At 34.9% G+C, this 10979-nt stretch overlaps 1 pseudogene; it reads left to right on the forward strand.

Annotated features, from left to right (window-relative positions):
* The window catches only part of LOC121449751, a 47358-nt pseudogene extending 36379 nt beyond the window's left edge, over positions 1-10979 (forward strand).

Below are 10979 nucleotides of genomic sequence, written 5' to 3' on the forward strand. Positions count from 1 at the left end.
GTGTTCATAGGTTTGTGGATTAATATCTGGGTTTTCAATTTGATTCTATTGGTCAACGTCTTTGTTTTTATTCCAATATCAAGCTGTTTTCATTACTGTAGCACCGTAATAGAGTTTGATGTCAGGAATGGTATTGCCTCTGGAAAGTCCTTTATTGTATAGGATAGTTTTGGCTATCCTGGGTTTTTTATTTTTCCATATAAAATTGATTTTTGCTCTCTCAGGTCTTTGAAGAATTTTGTTGGGATTTTGCTGTGTACTGCATTAGATCCACAGATTGCATTTGGTCGAATTGCCATTTTTACTATGTTAATCCTACCTATCCAAGAGAATGGGAGATCTTTCTATTTTCTGGTATCCTTTTCAATTTCTTTCTTCAAAGACTTAAAGTGCTTGTCAAATGGATCTTTCACTTCCTTGGTTAATGTTACCCCAAAACACTTTATGCCATTTGTGGCTACTGTGAAAGGTGATGTTTCTCTGATTTCTCTCTCAGCTTCTTCATCCTTTATTTATAAAGGGATGCTGTTTTTTTTTTTGAGTTGATCTTGTACCCTGACATATCCCTGAAGGTATTAATGAGATGTAGGCATTCTCTGATATAGTTTTTGTGGTCACTTATGTACATTATCATACCATCTGCAAAAACAAAATTTTTACTTCTTCATTTCCAATTTGAATCCCCTTGATCTCCTTATATTGTCTTGTTGCTATTGCTAGAACTTCAAGCACTGTACTCAAGAGATATGGAGAGAGTGGGCAGCCTTGTCTTGTTCCTGATTTCAGTAGAATCACTTTGAGTTTCTCTCTATTTAATTTGATGTTAGCTGTTGCCTTGGTGTATATTGCTTTTATTATACTTAGATATCCTTGTATCCCTATTCTCTCCAAGACCTATATCATAAAGGGGTGTTGAATTTTGTGAAATGCTTTTTTGGCATCTGATGATATGATCATATGGTTTTTTCTTTCAGTTTATTTATATGATGAATTACATTAATAGATTTTCATATTTTGAACCAGCCCAGCATCTCTGGGTTGAAGCTTACTTTACCATTATTAATGACTTTTTTGATATGTTCTTGGATTTGTTTTGCCAGTATTTTATTGAGAATTTTTGCATCAATGTTCATGAGTGAGATTGGTCTGTAATTCTCTGTAATGACCCTTCTTTTTCTATTATGTGTAACACATTGCAGAGTATAGGTATTAGCTCTTCTTCGAAGTTCTTGTAGAATTCTGTTAAAACCATTCAGCCCTGGGCTTTTCTTTGGGTGGGGAGTTTTTCATGACAGCTTCTATTTCCTACTTAAATTGTTCACCTGGTGTTGATTTAATTTTGGTACATGGTATCTATCTAAAAAATTGTCCATTTCTTTTACATTTTCCAATTTTGTCATGTACAGGGTTTTGTAGTAAGACCTAATGATTCTCTGAATTTCCTCAGTGTCTGTTGTTATGTCTGCCTTTTCATATCCAAATTTGTTAATTTGGGTGTTCTCTCATTCCCTTTTGATTAGTTTGGATAAGGGTTGTCAATCTTGTTGATTTTTCTCTAAGAACCATCTCTTTCTTTCATTGACTTTTTGAATTGTTTTCTGTGTTTCTATTTTGTTGATTTCAGCCCTCAGTTTGATTACTTCCAGTCTTCTATTCCTGGGTGAGTCTGCTTCTTTGTTCTAGAGCTTTCAGGTGTGCTGTTAAGTCACTAATGTGAGCTTTGTCCATTTTATTTGTGTGGGCACTTAGTGCTATGAACTTTCCTCTTAGCACTATTTTCATAGTAGGTTTGGATATGTTGTGTCTTCATTTTTGTTGAATTCAAGGAAGAATTTAATTTCTTTCTTTCTTTATTCCTTGACCCAGAGGTTTTTCAGTATTTGACTGTTTAGTTTTCATGAGTTTGTAGGCTTTCTCAGGGGTATATTGTTGTTAAATTCTAACTTTACTCTATGGTGATCTGATAAGACATAGGTGGTTACTCCAATTTTTAGATCTATGGATGTCTGCTTTGTTACTGAGTATGTCACCAATTTTTGAGAAGGTTCCATGAAGTGCTAAGATGAAGGTATATTCTTTTGTGTTTGGGTCGAATGTTCTATAGATGTCTTTTAAGTCCATTTGATTCATTACACTTGTTACTTCTCATATTTCTCTGTTAAGTTTCTGTCTGGTTGAGCTGTTCATTGGTGAAAGAGGAATATTGAAAACTACTATTAGTGTGTGGGGTTTGATGTGTTATTTGAGTTTTCATAATGTGTTTTTTTAACATATGTGTGTGCTTTTATATTAGGGGCATAGATATTCAGAATTGGGACTTCATCTTGATGAATTGTTCCTGTTACGAGTATAAAGTGTCCTTCTCCATCTTTGTGAATTTAATGGATTTAATATTTTCTTTGATGAATGAGTCCATTTCCTTTTTAGTAACTTCAGCACCTGAGATTCTTTCTTCTATCTCTTGTATTCTGTTGGTTATACTTAACTCTGTAGTTCCTCTTCATTTACCCAGATTTTCCATATCCAGCCCTTTCTCGGTTTGTGTTTTCTTTATTACCCACTTTTTGGTCTTCAAGTCTTGAACTGTTTCCTTTACCTGTTTGATTGTTTTTTCTTGTTTTTTGGGGGTATCTTCGAGGTATTTCTTAATTTCTTCTAACTTTTTGTTTGTCTTCTCTTCCATTGATTTAAGGGAGTTTTTCACTTTCTGTTTAAAGGTCTTCATCATTTTCATAAGGTTACATTCATAGTTATTTTCTTCTACTTCTTCTGGGTTAGGATGTTCAAGCCTTCCTGTTGTGTGTTTGCTGGATGCTGATGTTACCATGTTGCTTTTCAGGATGTTGGAGGAATTCTTGCATTGGTACCGACCCATCTCTATCTTCAGATGAGGCCAGCAGAGTCTTGGCATCTTGGTCTAATCTTTGCTTGGCTGAATGAGTACTTGGGAGTGTTTCTTGTTCTGCCTTCTCTTAGGTCCTTTCAGCACTAGATCAAGATGTGTTGCAGGATTCCAAGGACCTCACAGGCAAAAAGTGGGTTGGGGGCAGGGTAGGTTGCAGGAAAGCTCAGCAGCAGGGACATTCCCAGCTGGCTGGCTAGAAAAGTTAGGGAGTTGTGCAGGGGCCCCTAGGTTCTGGCCCACTGGTAAAATCCTGGAGAGATGGGCGTCTGGCTGTCTGGGATTGTGGGCGTTGACTCTCCTCTCAGATCCTCTCAGCACTGAAGCAGGCTGTGTTGCAGGTTCCAAGGACCTCACTGGCAAAAAGGCACAAAAAGACAGGTTTGGGGGTAGGGTGGGATGAGGTAAAGAAAGAGCAGCAGTGGAAACACATCCTTCTGGATGACCGGAAAAGCTTAAGGAATTGTGGGGCCTATGTTCTGTCCCCCTGGGAAGGTCCCGGAGAGTGGCACTTCTAGCTATCCCTCCCTGTGGCCACTGATCACCTCTCTTGTCCCCTCAACACTGGAGTAGACTCTGTTGCAGGGTTCCAATGACCTCACAAATAAAAAGGCAGGCTTTGGAGCAGGGTCGTCTGGGAGAAATAAAGCCTAGCAGAAAGAACAATCCCTGCTGGGTCTCTGGTCCCCTCAGACCTGAAGCAAGCTGTGTTGCAAGGTTAATTTTCACAAAGAGCTTGTGTATTTTCTTGTTTTCCATTCTGATGCATGTCTGCAATTCAACTTCTTTGGAGAAACCAATTTGTGTATACATAATGGATTATTTTCAATATTTGTATTAATTATATTAGGTACCATACAATATCATTTGATCATATTCAACTCTTTGAAACCTTCTACAGTCCACTTCTTCCAGACATCTTTGCATTTTTCTCTTTGAGCCTGGTTTTCAATATGGTTGTCCTGCCAAGAGGTGCATATTCTTTAAAACACACTTTATCCTCTTTCTTGAAGCATCTCTCAGACAATAGGAGCATATCACCAATGGGTGGGTCTCCATGTTCCCTCACACCTTTGGTGTAGGAGTTTTATCTAGCTTGAAACTTTTTCTGGTCTGATGCATGCTATCTAAACCCTTGAGCTCATATGTACAGCTATCATGTTGGGTGAAGAAAACATGCTTTTTTGTAGTCATCTATCCCTTTTGGCCCTTAAAATTTATTATTTCTCTGTCGTAAATGAGTTTTTCACATACCGCAGAATGAGTTTGATATAAACATCCTACTTAGATCTGAATGCACCATGACAACTTGTGGGTCACCTTATAGATGTCAAGTTCTATGAGATGCAATGGGAATGAAAGCTTAGAGATGCAAGAGTCTGTGTAAAAACAATATCACATCAGATAAATTTGAATGCTATAGTCAAGCACCAGAATTATGGTAGTAGGAGTTACTTCCTATTTTTTCAATTCTTTTTCAATTAGCAAGAATACTGCTCTTATCATTCTGCAAAATGAAAGCAGTAGATCACTGGAAAATTCTTTTCATGAGGACAGTTACATTGATACATAAACCACTTTTATGCCCAAAATGTACATGAATGATATGGCAATTTTTTCATTAGCATATATACAAAAGCCATCAGTAAAACATTTGCAAACTTAATCCAAGAACACATCAAAATAACATCTACCATAGGCTTTACTCCAAACATATAGGGACGGATCAATAAATGAGAACCAAGAAATGTAATCTACCAGATAAACCAATTCAAAATGAAACTTCAGATGTTCATCTCATTAAATGTGAAAAAAGCCTTTAAGAAATATCACCACCCTTTCTTGATAAATGTTCTGGAGAAACCATGGAAACAAGAGACAAACTTCAAAATAAAAGATTCAATTCACAGCAAGCCTTTGCAGCACATCAAACTAAGTGCTGAGAAATTTAAAGCCCTTCCAGTAAAATAGGGAACCATACAAGGATATTCACTCTCTCTATATGTATTCAATAGAGTATTTGAAACCTTCACTGGAACAAAACACAAATAAATAAGATCAAAAAGTGATGAATATGAAAGGATGAAATCAAATGAATTTTACATGCAGATACTATGATTTTATTCATAAAAGACTAAGAATTTTACCAGGAAAATTGTACAACTGAGAAACACTTCCAAAAACATTGAGGTGGTATACAATAAAATAACTAAAATCAGTAGTCCTCTTATAAACAAATTTAAAAAGAGGCTAAATGAAAATCAATGAAATGATGCTTTTCACAATACATTCAGAAATTAGTTTAGGGGTAATTCAAATTAACAAGAGAAAAAGCCTGTTGAAAGGCATTGGAATTGGAATCGGAAGTGATATCAGAAGATGAAAAAGTTCCCATGCTCAAGGATTGGTCTATTGGTGTAGTAAAAATGGCCGTCCTATCTAAACTATAGTTCTGATTCAGAGCAAGCCCCATCAAAATTCTAACACAATTCTACACAGATCTTGAAAACACAGTGTTCAACATTATATGAATGCAAACAAACCAAATTCTCATAATGGCTTAAACAACTAAGAAAAATAAAGCTATAAGTTTTGGGTATATTATGATCCATGACATTAAATTATAACTCACAAAAATAATAACCAATGCTAGGTGTATGAGACCAGCTCCAGTCCCTATCCAGGTTCCCAAAGAAGAGAAGGTACTCAGGAGAAAAGGGGATACAAAGAATTTCTTTAAAATCCCCATAATCAGATTAATGTCCTTTATTTCACATGTTCTTTATTGTTCTGCTGTGCTGCAAAAGTTTCCAACTATATATACTTATAATCAGCAATTTCCAACCCTCTCCAGGTACAAGGCCAAAGAATTTCAGGGTCATTAAAAGAGATAAAAGTTTTTCGTAATGCAGTATCTCTCAGCCTTACTCTAATGGTTCAAGTTTGGAGTTGTTGAAACCTTTAGTAACTTCTTGAAGTGAAAGGCAATCAGTTAAAGGAAAAAGAGAGGTTAAGGTAATTGGGAAACTTAAGAAGGGAATATGTATGCTTTGGCTGTTATCTTAAATGTAACTAGATAAATAATCTAAGATTACAATTAGAGAAAATCAGGTGCTAGGCAAGGATCATCTTTTCCTTTGAGTGCAACTTATTTCAGTGCGTGAAAGAAGTATCTGGTATCTAGGAAATTTAGGTAAATACACAAAGGAAATGTGTCGTATTTGGTTCTTGCTGGCATTTTTGCTAGATGTTAACCGGCTGAAAGAAGCCTTCTTGGCTCTCAGGATTACATTCTGTGCTAACTTCAGAGTAAAATACCAGCAGTAATTGTCTTGCTTCAACAGACCAAGGTAAATGTAATCCCCAGGGCTTTGTTTTATTTTGTTCTGTTTCATGAAATTTTGGGTGTGCAAATGTTTGTCTATACTTTCTGTGCTTTTTCTTCATCTCCTTTATTCTGTTATTCTATATTTTTTCTTTGATTTTGATTATATTATTTTATTCTTATTCTTTGCCTATTTGTTTTCTAAGAAGTGATGTAAAATGGTTTAATTCAGATATTAGTGAATATGGGGAGAATTGCAGGTCATTTGAGGGATGAAAAGTCTTAATCAGAATATATTTTATGAAAAGCATCTATTTTCTGTGTAAGAAAAAGAGAAATATGTGTTTACAATGATATGATCAGTCTTTGAGAATTTCACTGATGTCTGAAAATTTATAAACATTTCAATGGAGTATGTATGATTCTCTGAGGACCAGTTAATAATTACTGTTTCCCACTGCTCTTTCCTTCTTTCTTATTACATAATATTCTTTATTAAATATTATTCAGTTTTCTCATTTCAAGTATTTGAAGAGATGAGATTTTTCTACTATAATACAGTTTCAAACGAATGTGATTTGCAATACTTGGATTATAGGCTTTGTAATAGTTACTTTTCAATGGCTGTGATAAAACACCATGATAAAGACAATGTGTAAATGAAGATCAATGGTGACAAATCAGAAGGAGTAGCTTATATGAGGCTGGAACAGCAGTGAGAGGTCCCATCTAGAACCACCATATGACACAGGGCTCACTAGTGGCAGCTGGCTTTAAAGTTCTCAAAGAAAGTCTCTAGGTAAATAGGCCTTCAGTAAGTTGATACAACTTAATCCTACCCACAAATATCCACCATCTTTAGGCCATGTATTCAGATGTCGGACTATATGGGGTCATTTCTCTCAAACCAGCATTGTCATATTTATTATTCTGAAAATTATGTTTGAAATGTCCAAGGCAATATAACATCAATCCTGCCATTTATATATTTTCTTTAGTATAAGTTATGAAAGATGTTCTATCCATTAGCCTTGAGAAAATTGTTTTTTTAAAATAAATGATCATGAATTTTTTATGCCATATAGCATATGATTCCCATACTAGTAAAATGGTGTGCCTTTTATATCTGAAAATGTTTCACCTAATTGTACTAATTCAGATACTTAAATATTTTCCATTTTCCAGTTCTATATTCCCATCAAACACAAGACATATTTGCACAGGAGACTATACAAATTTCAGTCCTGAATTTGGTATCTGGAATATCGGTAAGTTTTGATCTAGAAGCCTCGTGATTAAGGATATTTTTTAAATACGTTGATGAGAGCAAAAGAAAGGTTTATACTATACTTAAAATAATCTTTACTTACAAGACACCCTGGATAAATTTGTTAAAAAAGGTCAAGGATCTCTACCTTATTGTGAATGGTGTCACATTAGATCTCATACATTTACAGAAAAAGTTTCTTTTCTAAATAAATGCATTTAAGCTTTAAAACATGTTTTTATCTGCAAAGAAACTTGAAAAATCTGAAAACTGAATGATGCATATTCTATCAAACATTAATCAGAGGTCCCATAAATATTAATTACATTTTTGGCAAACTAATCGATTTATTTCCACACAGGATGTTTTTTCTCCATAAAATGAGAGTGAAAATATATCATAGCATTACTAGTTGGGAAAATTCTCACAGAAGTAATGATGTTATTAAACCCATTCCTAATAGTTCTAGGAAGAATAGGTACCAGAACCCTGAGTCGAAGGAACAAATGCCCAAAACACTGTATCACAGTATATATTTACTCAGTATTTAAATACACACTAGGATGGGTTTTTCCTGAGAAGTGTAAGATAAATTTTAATTATAACAAACAACTTTTTCTTTTTTCTCCAGTATGACCAAAACCAAAAGAAGTATTATGTAAACAATCAAAATAAAGAGACACAATACAACTATAAGAAATGTGGAAAGAGCTTCAACAGATGTTCACGCCTTACTAGTCATAAGAGAATTAATCCCAAAGAGAAGGTAAATAAATGTCAAGATTGTGATAAATCATTTCTTCATCATGAGAGTCTTCAAGCTCACCAAAGAATACATTCCGGTGTCAACACTTGCAGCTATCAAGAATGTGGAAATTCCTTTTCCCAGGACTCAAAGCATCACAGACATCACAAAATTCATACTGGTGAGAAACCTTACAGATGTCAAGAATGTGGCAAGTCCTTTACCCATGTCTCAGCCCTTCACAGACATCACAGAATCCATACTAGTGAGAAACCTTACAGACGTCAAGAATGTGGTAAGTGTTTCACCTCTGTTTCAAAACCTCATATTCATTGCAGAATCCATACTGGTGAAAGACCTTACAGATGTCAAGAATGTGGCAAGTCCTTTACCCATGTCTCAGCCCTTCACAGACATCACAGAATCCATACTGGTGAGAAACCTTACAGATGTCAAGAATGTGGCAAGTCCTTTTCTCGTCATTCACATCTTCAAGACCACCACAGGATCCATACTGGTGAGAAACCTTAAAAATGTCAAGAATGTGGCAAGTCCTTTACCAGTATCTCAACACTTCACACTCATCACAGAATCCATACTGGCGAGAAACCTTACAGATGTCAAGAATGTGGCAAGTCCTTTTCTCGTCATGTACATCTTCAAGATCACCACAGAATCCATACCGGTGAGAAACCTTACAAATGTCAAGAATGTGGCAAGTCCTTTAATTGCCATGGAAATCTTCAAGCTCACCACAGAATCCATACCGGTGAGAAACCTTACAGATGTCAAGAATGTGGCAAGTCCTTTAATCGTCATGGAAATCTTCAAGTTCACCACAGAATCCATACTGGTGAGAAACCTTACAAATGTCAAGAATGTTGCAAGTGTTTTATTACATGCTCAAGTCTTAGAAGGCATCAGAAAATTCATGTAATGAGCACACTTCTTAAAATTTCTTAGTTTAACTCACACCAATTCAGTTTACCAGTCTTCATATACCAAACTCAAATCCTGCAATTTAAGCGTAGTCAATACTTATCCAGTGTTACAGTCCTAATAAATTTAGAAATATTGTGTCATATTTGAACATTATAGTCATGAATCATTCACTATAAAATGAATTATTCATGCTTCATTTTTTAGAACATAACCATTCAAATATCAATATTATAAATAAGTAAATATGTCTGGTAGGAATGAATTAAGAAATAACATTTCTTGACTGTATGTCAAGATAATGTGTTAAAGAACCAGCCAAAATCACTCCATTTCAGATTTTGATGCATATTTTTGATCTTTGCTTATGGTTGTTTAGGTAATGTGATTATATTCTACATAAACATTATATTCCTGCAATTATTTATGATTTCACATAAATATTTATTTTAAGCTTGAAGTGTTTTCCTTCTTTGCAATAAAAATGTTTAATAATTTAATCATTTTTTACATTTCTTTGTTTTGATAGTCTATTCTTTAATGACAGCGAAACATTAATATGAGCTGTTTTGTGGATGCTAGCAACAATGTAAATATGTCATAAGAAAGAAGTCGATTTGTCCTTGGTCATATATAAACTCTGTTAACATGTACTGCTGTGACTGACATAATAGGAAGTAAATGGACAAAAGCTAGGCAAGAGGTTTAAGCAAGACTTGCAGGAAAATAGTGGAAGTGGGAGGAGAAACTGAGGCAGGCAAGTTGCCACCAGAGATAGAGGAAGCTGGATGTGTGTTGTGTGGCAGACGATAGAATAAAAATATATGGCTTAATTAAAGTTATGAGAGCTATTTGGAAAAAGGCCTGGGAATTCCATCTGGCTTGCCCTTGTTCAGCTCTTATGAATAACTTGAGTTCCTAACTACAATTTTTCCATTGTGTGCAGAACACACTGTTTCCTTATAGTTGTCTAGCACCTTTGACCCCTACCATCTGGGCGTTGCTCAGAGAGGATGATATTAACATGCTACTTACAGCTGAACGTTTTCTTAGTGTCCGAACTGTGAGCACAGGTATGTCTCTCATTTGCTGTAAAATTATACAGTAAATTACAATGTTGGGGCTTTGAGATTCAGATGTTGGTGGGTAAAAATATAAGACACCACAAATAATTTTAAAAGTATAACTTTGTAGCAGAATAATTATAGTAGGTGATACTTTATAACTTTTGATTATTCTTCCAGAATTAATGGAAATTCTCTCAGCACAAAAATCACAGTCCCAGAGAATATAGACAACAATGAGGACCCTGAAAAAGACATACATATATCTAATCTATATGGGTCATAGAAAAAGACAAGATCTCCTGAGTAAATTGGGAACATAGGGACCATAGAAGAGGGTTGATGGGGAGGGAAAAGACAGGAAGGGGTGCAGAGAAAAATGTAGAGCTCAATAGAAATCAATAAAAAGTTCTAAGTCCAAGAATAAAAAGTTTATTTTAATGAAATTTACTTGCCTGTGCTTCTTGTGAGAATTATGATTGAGTCTTAAAATATATATTGTTTTCACAGTGTAGATTTCCCTAAATTTTGTTCTTGCCTGCTCATTTTTTTCATGATATTCATTCTGAACGAAATGATGAAGCTCATCACTGAGGATTTTCTTTTGGTAGATGAATATTTTAACTTGCTGATGTGTGATTCCTCCAAAGAACATTTCATATCCTCATATAAAGACAAGAAATAAAAAGGAAATATTCAAAAAAGAATATGAAAAGAAATTCAAATGTGTGGCATGA

This window comes from Microtus oregoni, unplaced genomic scaffold (genome assembly GCF_018167655.1).
Source record: "Microtus oregoni isolate MIOR12 unplaced genomic scaffold, Mior012 000006F_ref0000085, whole genome shotgun sequence".
Classification (NCBI taxonomy): Eukaryota; Metazoa; Chordata; class Mammalia; order Rodentia; family Cricetidae; genus Microtus; species Microtus oregoni.